We start from the raw sequence: 14,305 nt of genomic DNA, 5'->3' as shown, positions 1-14,305 counted from the left end.
TTAAAGCCTGAAAACGGACAATGGGCCATTAGTTCTCTTCCACACAAATAAGGAAAAATCAGGTTATTTATTTTGACCATGCATTAGAATGAGAACCATGCAATGCCCTGTTTTGCCTGTGGGGGCGCTGCAGGGAAATCGAATACTTGCATTCAGGTTGATGATTACTGGGGTTCCCTGGAGCAGGTGTCATGAGAACTTAAAATACGAGATGCTACTTTGCGTTTTCTTCTCACTCCACTCCTGGTTTGGACATCAAAAACTGCATCCCCAAAAAAAGGAATTTCTACGGCAAGCAAACCCTTTAAAGGAAAGGTCTACAAAAAAATCAATGGCATGTGGTGATGTAATTAGCATGTCGTTTTGCACTGTGACCCCCATTATTGCTGGTCTATGGAGACCTGAGCTCAAGGATATCACATACTGATTCGTCTCCATGACATGTCAGAGGATGAGATCAGCTGGACCACCCCTTTAACCGTGCTGTCATCGTGTCTTGGTCTGACATGGCATAGATACATACATTAATATTAATGATGGGCACAGGCCGGCCAGACCCAGCGTCTACAGAAAATTCAATTAAGCAAGACCTTGAAATAGCAAGGCCGGGGATTAACCCTTTCACACACACAGTCCCGCTAGTGATTAGGTGCCATGTGTATACAGGGGGGTTCCTTGATCCATGCTGTATTTTTCTGTACCCAATATTCATTGTGTAGACTGCGGCTGGTTCCTGTTCAGATTGATGGGGCTGAGCTGTAGTACCAGGCACCAGCACTACAGAATCTATGGCGCTGTGCTTGGTAAACAATGAAGCGCAGACCCCCCCCAACTATATAATATTATTGGCTCATCCTAAGAGCGCATTCACATGATGCGTCACGTTTTTCACGCATTCCACTTGCTTCAGCCTTGATTACATCATAAGGTTACAATGTGTTTTAGCAGATGCAGTGGAAACACAATGTAACCTTAGCATGTAATCAAGGCTGAAAGAGGACCTGTCACCCCATTTATCGGCACTAGGAGCTGCTTACTAAAGTAAGCAGCACCTAGTGCTTGAACAAACGCCGCAGTGTTAGAGTGATAGCGTTACCGGAAACGCTATCAAACACTGCGGCGGGGTACAATGTAATTGTCGGACAGTTGGCAAAGCTGTCCGACGTATTCATGAGGGGGCGGGGTTGGGGCGTGGCTAGGGGTGGTGACTGCCGCCTAGTGCCGGCCTATGGAGCGAGCGGGGCGGTCCGGGGAAGAGGCAGCGCCTTTGCAAGCTGTCCGATGATTACACTGTACCCCGCCGCAGTGTTAGATAGCGTTACCGAAGGTTTCCAGTAACACTATCCTTCTAACACTGCGGCGTTTGATCAAGCACTAAGAGCTGCTTACTTTAGTAAGCAGCTCCTAGTGCCGATAAATGGGGTGACAGGTCCTCTTGAAGCCAGTGGAATGCATCAAAAACGCAACGCACAACGCGACGCAACGCATCGTGTGAATGCACCCTAAGGGCGCGTTCACACGTTGTGTTTTGACCGGAGTTTTCATTGCGTTTGAAACGCATATACAACAGCTGAGGAGGGGTGATTTGCCTAATTACATCACTGTTAACATTTCCGTTTACAAAACGCATCGTTAACGCATGAGTTAACATTGCGTCTACATACGTAAACGGTAATGTAATTAGGCAAATCACCTCTCATTAGCTGTTGTATATGCGTTTCAAACGCAATGAAAACGCGACCAAGACGCAACGTGTGAACACGCCCTAAGGCACAGTCCATGGAAATCCCTTTAGTTTCTGCTATGTCTATCAAAACTTAAAGGGGAGTGGGGGATACATTGGTTCTGGATTGGCATCCTGTCTGGACTACTGTATGGAGTAACTGGCCGGTTCTTTGCAAGGACATAAGAGGAAGAGGCTGGGGATGAAGGTGTCGGTTGTGCAACGGGTCTGGAACCAAGGTAGTTCCCCTTTCTGGATAACCCCCTTTAAGAAGCTGTGCCTATTCTGGAGTGCCGCAAGACTGTTGCAATCTCGCATTGATAACCATCTCTAAAGAATTCTGTCCAGAATTTATAGCCCACCAAAAATATGGGGTCCCTTATGTAGACTTTGTCTCTTCTACAGACCCCATCTACTTTGTGTATGAGACTATGGGAATTTGATCTTCATGAGAACAATGAGGCATCTCTGCCCCCTCATCTATGTAGTATGGTACATAGTATAGTCGGCCGCCTTGCAATAGGGCCCCCTTCTGCTGCCCCCTTACAATAGGGCCCCCTTCTGCTGCCCCCTTACAATAGGGCCCCCTTCTGCTGCCCCCTTGCAATAGGGCCCCCTTCTGCTGCCCCCTTACAATAGGGCGCACTTCTGCTGTCCCCTTGCAATAGGGCCCCCTTCTGCTGCCCCCTTACAATAGGGCCCCCTTCTGCTGCCCCCTTACAATAGGGCCCCCTTCTGCTGCCCCCTTACAATAGGGCGCACTTCTGCTGTCCCCTTGCAATAGGGCCCCCTTCTGCTGCCCCCTTACAATAGGGCCCCCTTCTGCTGCCCCCTTACAATAGGGCGCACTTCTGCTGTCCCCTTGCAATAGGGCCCCCTTCTGCTGCCCCCTTACAATAGGGCCCCCTTCTGCTGCCCCCTTACAATAGGGCCCCCTTCTGCTGTCCATGGTGTGACATGTTAGTAGTCTGATTACATTTGCCCTATTAAAGAGCCTGGCGGTCCTACATGGGGTGTCACGCTATTAGCCACAAACTTACAGACAACTTCCAACAGCGATAACCAACTACAGGCAGTCCCCGGGTTACATACAAGATAGGGACTGTAGGTTTGTTCTTAAGTTGAATTTGTATGTAAGTCGAAACTGTATATTTTATCATTGTAGTTCTCGACAATTTTTTTTTTTGCCCCAGTGACAATTGGAGTTTCAAATTTTTTTGCTGTAATAGGACCAAGAATTATCAATAAAGCTTCATTGCAGACAATTTTAAGCTGATTATTGCAGTCTGGGACTATTTTAAAGCATCCAGAGAGCTTCACCAGAGGTCACAGTGGGCAGAGGGGTCTGTCTGTAACTATGGGTTGTCTGTAAGTCGGGTGTCCTTAAGTAGGGGACCGCCTGTATTATGAAAGAAGTTTCATAACATGACACCACCACATCCTGGGAATTATCCGACAACACATCCAATGTCAGCATCAGACTATAAGACACTGAATTTATGTGGGCTTCTCCTATAAAAGGGATGTTAGATGGAGATGTAAGAAGAGATCCCCCAATATAAGAGGATCATGGGGTGACCCACTGCTAGAACCCCCTGTCATCAGTCTTGGAGGAACATAGTTTGTGTGCAGTGCCCCCACAGGAGAAATGGAGAATTACACTGTTCTAAGATCGTTCTACCTTATCCTCTGACTGCAACATATAATATGTGAAAGTGGTGCAAAAAACATTGCGCCGATATTATCTAAGGCTTTGTTCAAGTATCACTTTCTGTATACGCTCGGATAAATGTTTGTATAGAGACTACCAAAAAGAGGAAATGAAAACCAAGGCTTCAACAAAGATACAAGAAGTACTAATCTTTACTAATTACAACAATAAAATAGATATAAAATGGAATGCATCTCAGGAAGGGATACATAAACGTGCGCCGGGTAATAGGTCCAAACAAAGCAGAATATATGGAAAAGTAATACAAACAAATAATAAGGGATCCTTTGACAAAGACCTGCTGGGGTTAAACGTGCGCCAGGGTGCACGCCAGGTAATAGCCTGTCGTCCTTCATGGCACATTAGCCTAATGTTCGCCTTAGGGTGATGCCACACATGGCGTTTTGAAACCGTTTTTGGTCCGTTTTTAAGCAGACCTTTAAAAAACGCATGCGATAAAAACACTTCCGTTTTTTAAAAAAGGATGCGTTTTCTGAAAACGCAGCCGTTTTTGACAGGTTTTCCAAATTTGCGCAATTAAAAATGGACAAAAACGCAGGCGTTTTCAAAAAACGCAGGCGTTTTTTAACGGACTGTTAAAAAAGGACCAAAAACGGTTTCAAAACGCCATGTGTGGCATCACCCTTAGCGGTGTGTTCATAGTTTCACCACTGGTTGTGTTTTTGCTTCTGTGACTCTAGCTCCCATTATGGTTTTTGTGTAAGGCCGCGGTCACACGTACCGCTAGGCGTCCATTCATAACGCGACGCTAGCGCACAGAGGGAGGTCCTCGGCCCGAACGGACATGCGTTTCCAGGGAAACACATGCGATTGATAAGCCAATCGCATGCGTTTCTCTGGAAACGCATGTGCGTTCGGGCCGAGGACCTCCCCCTGTGCGCTTGCGTCGCGTTATGAACGGACGCCTAGCTGTACGTGTGACCGCGGCCTAAGCCACTTACAATTCCTACTCTGCCATTTTCTTCTTCTACACTGTGGTTTTATCCTTACAGTGTTTGGTCACATTATACCTATATGTGCCGTCACTATTTTTATTTTATTATTTTTTTGTATTACTTTTCCATATATTCTGCTTTGTTTGGACCTATTACCTGGCGTGCTTTATGTATCCTTTCCTGAGATGCATTCCTTTTATGCATCTATTTTATTATTGTAATTAATAAAGATTAGTACTTCTTGTATCATTTCATTTGTTCATTTCTTCTTCTTTTTTCTCTTTTTGGTAGTCTCTGATTTTCAAGAGGTTTTCTTTGGGTTTTTCTGGTACACAGTACTGTCACTGGACTTATTCATGTATTACTGCATGGTCTTTTCTGTTTGGTTTGAGTGTTTGTACAGGCAGTCCCCGGGTTACATACAAGATAGGGTCTGTAGGTTTGTTTTTAAGTTGAATTTGTATGTAAGTTGGAACTGTATATTTTATCATTGTAACCCCAGCCAGAACTTTTTTGGTCTCTGTGACAATTGGATTTTAAAAATGTTGGGTTGTCATAAGAATCGGAATTAACAATAAAGCTTCATTACAGACACATTTGATAACTGTTACAGCTGATTATTGTAGCCTAAGGCTAAAGTACAATAAATTACCAATATCCAGTGGTCCGTTTGTAACTAGGGGTCGTATGTAAGTCGAGTGTTCTTTAGTAGGGGACCACCTGTATAGGTCTGATTTGGGGGTGTGAACGTAGCCATAATCTGTGCCCTGATGTGATGCTGTGCGCTGTGGTGAACGGATTGTGAGAGGCTGCTGCCATCTTGAGGCGATAAAAGAGTATTACACAGCAAAAATCTGCCAAAGAGTACAGTATAAGCAAAAGACAAATGCAAAGATGGACAAACGCACAAAACAATGCAATTCAAAGTCTGAATCTGATATTTACATTAAGTGGCTGACCACTGGGCCAATCTACATCGGAAACCATTGTAAACATTTCCAGCTATGCTCAAATATCAATTTTTATTTATTTTCTCTCATTTTCAAGATTTCTGGGTATGGGGGCTATTAATATAACCTCCAATGTGAACATAACCCAATACATGTCCTAAAGGAGCCTATATTTCTCCTCTTCAGGGGCAATGCAGATGTAATACACAGGCACTCAAGGTCCTGGCAACACTTTGGGGCAAATTGCACCACGATATGGTGATGGTTTTGTGTATGCCATGATAACACATCTCCGATTCCTCTTTTAGGGCTGCCACACACTGGAGATCAAAATTAGAGAACAACGCACAATATCCTAAATTTTAGGGTCATTGTGTGTATTGTGTAGAGTATAAGTGTAATTTTACATGTGTAAAACAGCAGTGTTTTGAAGGAAACCTACTATCAGGAATCTACCTGTGAATGTAGATCCGATGGTCGGTTCCTCCTAACGTGCTAAGCTCTGAACGCTTTATTCGTTCGAATCCCACCCAGGTCAACATCTGCAAAGAGTTTGTATGTTCTCTCCGTGCTTGCGTGGGTTTCCTCCGGGTACTCCGGTTTCCTCCCATGCTTCAAAACATACTGTTAGGTTGTTTAGATTGTGAGCCCCATTGGGGACAGGAACTGATCTGGCACCTCTGCGTAATCTGTGTACGCTGTATAAATAATGTAATTATTATTATTATTACCCCAATAGCCTCTGCTGTTCCACCTCCTTGAGCATTCTCAACGTTCTCCTGGTTCCAAGTATGTGAATTCTCCAATATTGCATATTTAAAGCATCACATACACATTGAAGTCCCCAAAAGAAGCTGGTCGCCCTAGAAACAGAGAGAGGATAGGATAATGCAGAGAATCTCCACGGGTAATCGTTTCAACACTGCAGCTGGAATTGCTCATTCAGCACTGAACAGAGTAAGGGTGCTGCCAATAAGGGTGATTAAAACACATGCATTTTTGAATGTTTACCATGCTTTTGGCTGCTTTAAACCTGTTTATCTTCAGTTCTTGAAATGTAGGCAGACAGATTAAAACCATCAAAATCAGCTTCCAAAATCACATCCGTTTAAAAACGGTCAAAGAACGCGACATATGGCAGCACCCTAAGGATCAGTCTCGTCATACAGTGTTTCATCGTTTAAGAGCATTTGGATTAAAATCCACTCTGCAGTGACCAAACCTCTCATTAGCAGAAAGAATCAAATGGCTAGACTCACCTTTGCTGAGAAGCATGATGTATGGACAGAGGAGAAGTGGCCCACAGTTCATTTTAATGATAAAAGCAAGTTTAAATGATTATGTTTTTCAACAAACAGGGAAAAGACTGAACCCAAAGTGTGTAAAGAAGTCAGTGAAAGGTGGTGGAGGAAGTGTCATGGTTTGGGGAATGTTTTCTGCAGCTGGAGTAGGACCTCTTATACAGCTACATGGCAGAGTGAATGTAACTGTGTATCAGAACCTTCTTCAGCAACATGTGGTTACTTCCTTGTGTTCTTCACTTAGCCAGCAATTTTCACGGAGGACAATGCCCCCTGTCACACAGCAAAACTGGTAAAGTAGTTCCTTGAAACAGGAAACATTGAAACCATGAAATGTGCCCTGTAGGAGACAAGTGACGTCCTGTGGCTGATGCTGTAGTAATCTAAATCAAAGGCCTGTGCACTTCCTACTGATTGGTGACTGTTGCAATCTTCAGAAAATAGTAGTAGACAGATGCACTTTTCCTGAAGTTTCTTGAAAAGTGAAGATGACACTCTCCCGTGGGTACAACAGAAGATGGACCCGGCGAGTTACATTAGAAGATTTATTTGGTATATAAAACAATAAAAGCAAAACGCGTTTCGGACCCGGAGCGGATCCTTCATCAGTTGCATACATCAGTTGACATACATGCGGCTTTTTAAAGAGGCAGTTTTGGCGCGGTATGATCGCCGCTTATGGAGACCGGGCAGACCAATTAATGGATAGCAGTGATGATCGATAAAATTTACAAATATTTACACAAATACAATAAATAAATAAATAATAAAATACACAACTTATTCATATGATCTATATACAATGGTACCTTTATATTGCAACCTAAATGTAATTGATTTATGATGCGATGACAGAATAAATAGCTGGACGATAGGGACCGGGATATGGAGAAATCCTCGTCCGTAGAGACTGGCGGTGGATTGAAGAAAAACTACAAAGATGGCTACAAATGTTAATGAGGCGGGGGTATTGCCTGGCTGGAGGAAATAGGAAAGTATTCCGGTATGACCTGATACCGATGTAAGGAAATAAAGACACAGGCAAGTGAGTGGCTTATAGATTCTATATCAGTCTGGGTTGCAATGGTGGGATATATTTAAAAGTATGGTGGTAAATTTGTCTTCATATTTGAGACTTTATTGAGACCTTGCGGTTTAAGTGTTTTAAGTTTGTACATCCAGAAGATCTCTTTTCTTTTCAAGATCTCAAATCTATTCGGGATACCCTCGTTCACATGGTCTATTGGTATAATATTATATTTGAAGTCATCTTTATGTTTTAATTCCATATGTCTGGAGAGACTATGATTCTTATTACCATGACTTATGTTGAACCTATGTTGATTCTGGCTCCAAGTGTACCTAAGCAACACAAAAAACAAAAAACAATAGGTAACGATAATACCAACCCAAAAGTGCTTAAATGCAACAGGAAAAGCTGTTTATGCTGCAATTTCATCAAACATAATCAGAACTCATTTCACTCCCACCAAACAAAAGAATCATTCAGTATTAAAACAAATATGTCCTGCCAATCACGGTTTGTCATCTACCTCATAGATTGCCAATGCGGACTACAATATGTAGGACGCACTACGCAACCACTTCACTGTAGACGGAATCAACATAGGTAATATAATATTATACCAATAGACCATGTGAACGAGGGTATCCCGAATAGATTTGAGATCTTGAAAAGAAAAGAGATCTTCTGGATGTACAAACTTAAAACACTTAAACCGCAAGGTCTCAATGAAGTCACAGAGACGATTTTAATATGAAGACAAATTTACCACCATACTTTTAAATATATCCCACCATTGCAACCCAGACTGATATAGAATCTATAAGCCACTCACTTGCCTGTGTCTTTATTTCCTTACATCGGTATCAGGTCATACCGGAATACTTTCCTATTTCCTCCAGCCAGGCAATACCCCCGCCTCATTAACATTTGTAGTCAGACATCGTAACAATTCAACGCTTTTTTGTCCCCTGCCAGCATCCGTAGTTGTAGTTATGTTTGGCAAAGTCGGCCATCTTTGTAGTTTTTCTTCAATCCACCGCCAGTCTCTACGGACGAGGATTTCTCCATATCCCGGTCCCTATCGTCCAGCTATTTATTCTGTCATCGCATCATAAATCAATTACATTTAGGTTGCAATATAAAGGTACCATTGTATATAGATCATATGAATAAGTTGTATATTTTATTATTTATTTATTTATTGTATTTGTGTAAATATTTGTAAATTTTATCGATCATTACTGCTATCCATTAATTGGTCTGCCCGGTCTCCATAAGCGGCGATCATACCGCGCCAAAACTGCCTCTTTAAAAAGCCGCATGTATGTCAACTGATGTATGCAACTGATGAAGGATCCGCTCCGGGTCCGAAACGCGTTTTGCTTTTATTGTTTTATATACCAAATAAATCTTCTCATGTAACTCGCCGGGTCCATCTTCTGTTGTACCCACGGGAGAGTGTCATCTTCACTTTTCAAGAAACTTCAGGAAAAGTGCATCTGTCTACTACTACTTTTGGTCGGTGTCCGCACCGAAGAATACACTCCCTAGAGGCAGCGCTACGACGTATATTCTTCTATGCATTTATATGAGTTGTGCCATCAGCACAACTCAACAAGGTGAGCATAATAGCCCACATTCCTTATATATCTGAACAATTGGAAAAAAGGTAATCTGCACATTGAGCGCCCCTTGGCTCTCTCTCGTTCTTCTTCTCTCTTTTAAATCTTCAGAAAATGTAAATGTAATGTGCACATGTATGCCAGGAACGGAAAGATCTGTATAATGTCCTAGTAGGAAAAATATGATGGATGATCCAGCACTCGTAGTATAAAAAATGGAATCCTTTATTTCATTAAAAAATTTAAAAAACATTACATCAGATTAAAGTGCATGATACGACCCTGTATGTTGTTGTTTTTTTTTTTTGTTTTTTTTTAATAAAGAGAAACACTAGAATGACCTCTGGTTTTCGGACAATAGAATTCATGTCCTTACTCATGACCTAACATTCCTAGTTGTGTAGCTCACATACACTCACCGGCCACTTTATTAGGTACACCTGTCCAACTGCTCGTTAACACTTAATTTCTGATCAGCCAATCACATGGCGGCAACCAAGTGCATTTAGGCATGTAGACATGGTCAAGACAATCTCCTGCAGTTCAAACCGAGGATCAGTATGGGGAAAAAAAGTGATTTGAGGCCTTTGAACGTGGCATGGTTGTTGGTGCCAGAAGGGCTGGTCTGAGTATTTCAGAAACTGCTGATCTACTGGGATTTTCACGCACAACCATCTCTAGGGTTTACAGAGAATGGTCCGAAAAAAAAAAAACATCTAGTGAGCGGCAGTTCTGTGGGCGGAAATGCCTTGTTGATGCCAGAGGTCAGAGGAGAATGGGCAGACTGGTTCGAGCTGATAGAAAGGCAACAGTGACTCAAATCGCCACCCGTTACAACCAAGGTAGGCAGAAGGAGCATCTCTGAACGCACAGTACGTCCAACTTTGAGGCAGATGGGCTACAGCAGCAGAAGACCACACCGGGTGCCACTCCTTTCAGCTAAGAACAGGAAACTGAGGCTACACTTTGCACAAGCTCATCGAAATTGGACAGTAGAAGATTGGAAAAACGTTGCCTGGTCTGATGAGTCTCGATTTCTGCTGCGACATTCGGATGGTAGGGTCAGAATTTGGCGTCAACAACATGAAAGCATGGATCCATCCTGCCTTGTATCACCGGTTCAGGCTGGTGGTGGTGGTGTCATGGTGTGGGGAATATTTTCTTGGCACTCTTTGGGCCCCTTGGTACAACGCCACAGCCTACCTGAGTATTGTTGCTGACCATGTCCATCCCTTTATGACCACAATGTACCCTGTAACATCTGATGGCTACTTTCAGCAGGATAATGCGCCATGTCATAAAGCTGGAATCATCTCAGACTGCTTTCTTGAACATGACAATGAGGTCACTGGACTCAAATGGCCTCCACAGTCACCAGATATCAATCCAATAGAGCATCTTTGGGATGTGGTGGAACGGGAGATTTGCATCATGGATGTGCAGCCGACAAATCTGCGGCAACTGTGTGATGCCATCAAGTCAATATGGACCAAAATCTCTGAGGAGCTTCCAGCACCTTGTTGAATCTATGCCACGAAGAATTGAGGCAGTTCTGAAGGCAAAAGGGGGTCCAACCCGTTACTAGCATGGTGTACCTAATAAAGTGGCCGGTGAGTGTATACTAATTACCACTTAGAAAGGAAACCTACCCACGTATGCGTGGAGGACATTAAGTTCACCAATATGTAAAATAAAAGGTATTGTATGTTGTGGAGTGTAGAAAAACAACAGTTTCAATATAAATACATAGTGTCAGTGTGGTTCTCAAATCCCTTAGTAGTAAAGGACTGCACGTCACTCCACTGGGTGTGCAAGAGGGTGCTCAAGTAGGATACCAGTCCGTTAAGTATAATAATAGAAAAAAAAACACTTGGCAATCCATTTGATGATGCAAAAACACAGAATTCTACTTGTGTACAAAGTCTGACTATCCAAATTCATGTAATGTTTCGGTCTTTACTATAGACCTTCTTCAGACACGGATTGCAAGGTGTGGAAGAGGATGATGATGAGCCGCTGTGCTTCTGCCTTCTAGTGTCCAATTGTAAGATCCAATAGATCTCTCATTTGCATAGTTTCCGGGTTCTATCCCCTCCCCTTTCAGGGGGAGTTACCCTTTCCATCGTTACAACCCGTAGACTAGAAACATCACCATGGTTAACCCCTTCCCGACATTTGACGTAACAATACTGCATGGTGGGAGGTGTGTTCCCGCATTTTGCAGTATTATTACGTCATGTTTCTGGCACCGGCTACTAAACGGGCATTAACCCCTTACACGTGGTTCCGATCCTCCGCCATCATCCCCGGGTCTGTCAATGCCCCGGGGATACACGGCTTCTTCCTGGAGCCAGGTCCTGCCTTCTGGCAGGACCCAGCTGTGACATACTGAGCATGCACAGCATATGTGTATTACACTGTGTTAGAAGAAGAGCTTGAAGAAGCAGGTCCAGCAAAAGCATGATTTTGTGTTTTTTATGAAATTTAACATGAAGTACAAAGTGTCACAAGAAAACAATTTCAAAATCACTTGGATATGTCAAAGCGTTCAGAAGTTATAACCACTTATAGTGACACAGGGCAGATTTGAAAAAAAGGGCTGGGTCAGGAAGGTGAAAAGTGGCTTTGGCGTTAAGGGGTTAAAAGTTAGGAAATATTTGGAGAGGGATGATATGTTTGAATGGGTCCCAAATTAAAACAGGTATATTTTAAGTTATGGTCCAAATGGCTGGAAATGTTTTTCTCACCAAAAGAAAAAAGGTTACTGGGGTAACTCAGCAAAATTTGGTTAGCGGGGGTTGAGGCATGGGAGAGAGATCAGTCTGTTTTTTTTTTTTTGGGGGGGGGGGGGGGGGGTTGTAAAGCGAAGGCCTTTGTAGAGTGATATGAGTTTAGATTAGCGGGAAGTTATTGGTGGAGGGTGGGGTAAAGGTATTATCTGATATAATCCTTCCTCTACGGTTAATTACTGAAAGAAAGAAAAATGAGAAGTGAAAGCGATTATGTATATTTTTGTATTGTAGATTTTGTATAATAAATTAAAAAAAGGGGGGGGGGGAGGCTATTACAATTAATCATTCCTGAAATCTGAAAAGTACAATCATTACTACATTAAAGAACAGTCTTAGGGTGAAGCCACACATGGCGTTTTGAACCCTTTTTTTGGTCCGTTTTTAAGCAGTCCGTTAAAAAAAACGCATCAGTTTTTTTACCAGTTTTAATTAAGGCCGCGGTCACACGTACCGCTAGGCGTCTGTCATAACGCGACGCTAGCGCACAGGGGGAGGCCCTCGGCCTGAACGCACATGCGTTTCTAGGGAAACGCATGCGATTGTTAAGCCAATCGCATGCGTTTCTCTGGAAACGCATGTGCGTACGTGCCGAGGAACTCCCCCTGTGCGCTAGCGGCGCGTTATGAACGGACGTCTAGCGGTACGTGTGACCGCGGCCTAAGATAATTGGTAAAACCTGTCAAAAACAGATGCATTTTTAATGGACTGCTTAAAAACGGACCAAAAACAGGTTCACCCTTAAACATATATTTACAAGTGGAAGATCTAGGTCCTCCACAAGGGTATGAGCCTTTAACCGAAAGCCATGTAGATTTTTGCATCTCTACTTTACTAGAAAACAGAGATGGAGACGCCATATTGCCAAAAGTTTGCAATCTTCGTGCTACAAAGAGACATCCTTTACGAAGAATATCATGTACTATATTGTCGGCTGTCAAAACTGGTAAGTATCTTGATATTATTAAGCACGTTATTGTAATCCTGGCTATGGAAAAAGTGATGGAAAAAAAAATTTATTATCCGAAACGTATAGGTCATTCCAGGGTTTCTCTTTAAAAAAATAAAAATATACAGGCTTGTTTCATGCACTTTAACCAAATGTAATTTTTTTTGATGAAATAAAGGATACCATTTTTTATACTACAAGTGCTGGATCATCTATCGTATTTTTCCTGCTATTCCTACACTGAAGTAGGCACAGCTATTTACGGATTTAGGGCACCGTTCACACTGAAGGAGGACATATGACGTGAAATGACCTTTTTCTATTGCGTTTTCTCTAATGTCGTAGTGTTCACATTTCATAGATGTGGATGGTTTCTGAGGGAGACCTCCCTGTATGGACTCCATATTACCCTTTCATGGTTTGTGGTGCTTTATGTTAGGGGACATCTTCTTTATCAATATGGTGCCCCCAAAACTAACTAAAATAAGATCCCTAAACAGAATGTGGTCAATATATACACAGGAACCCTGTTTCCAAGCTGAATTCGAACGGGTTGCCAAGGGTAACTGGTGGTTGAGGCCTAGTACAGGGTACGACCACATTAGCAGTAGTTGGAAACAATCACCTGTAGGGCCTCAGATATTGGCGTAAATGAATCCCAAATAGGTTTGTATCAAAATCTAGAGAACTCATCCCATTAAAGGGTCACTCCAGTTAAAGCTATTTAATGATATAATGCCTGGTGCAGGGCCTGAAGGGAGGAGTACGATAAACTTTCATTGTGTTCCTTGAACATGGAGTCCTGCTCCTCCCTTCAGGCCCTGTACAAGGTACAGGCAGTCCCAGGGTTACGTACAAGATATGGTCCGGAGGTTTGTTCTTAAGTTGAATTTGTATGCAAGTTGAAACTGTATATTTTATAATTGTAGATCCAGACAAAAAAAAAAAAATTGGAGTTTAAACATTTTTTTCCTGTAATTATGCCCAAGGATTATCAATAAAGCCACTTTACAGCTGATTATTGCAATCTGGCACTATAGTAAAGTATCCAGAGAGCTTCACCGGAGGTCAGAGGGGTCTGTCTGTAACTATGGGTTGTTTGTAAGTCATGTGTCCTTAAGTAGGGGACCCCCTGTATATTTCAATGAGTCATCTGTGACTTGAGGGTTCCTTTAAAATTGATAGATGGATGATGGATCCAATATAACCTCAGTAATTCAGTCAGTAATAGAAGCCATGACGCAATGTGAACACAGACATAGACAACATTGAAAGAT

The sequence above is a fragment of the Engystomops pustulosus genome, chromosome 9, assembly GCF_040894005.1.
Source record: "Engystomops pustulosus chromosome 9, aEngPut4.maternal, whole genome shotgun sequence".
Classification (NCBI taxonomy): domain Eukaryota; kingdom Metazoa; phylum Chordata; class Amphibia; order Anura; family Leptodactylidae; genus Engystomops; species Engystomops pustulosus.
Note: the sequence above shows the minus strand (reverse complement) of the source record.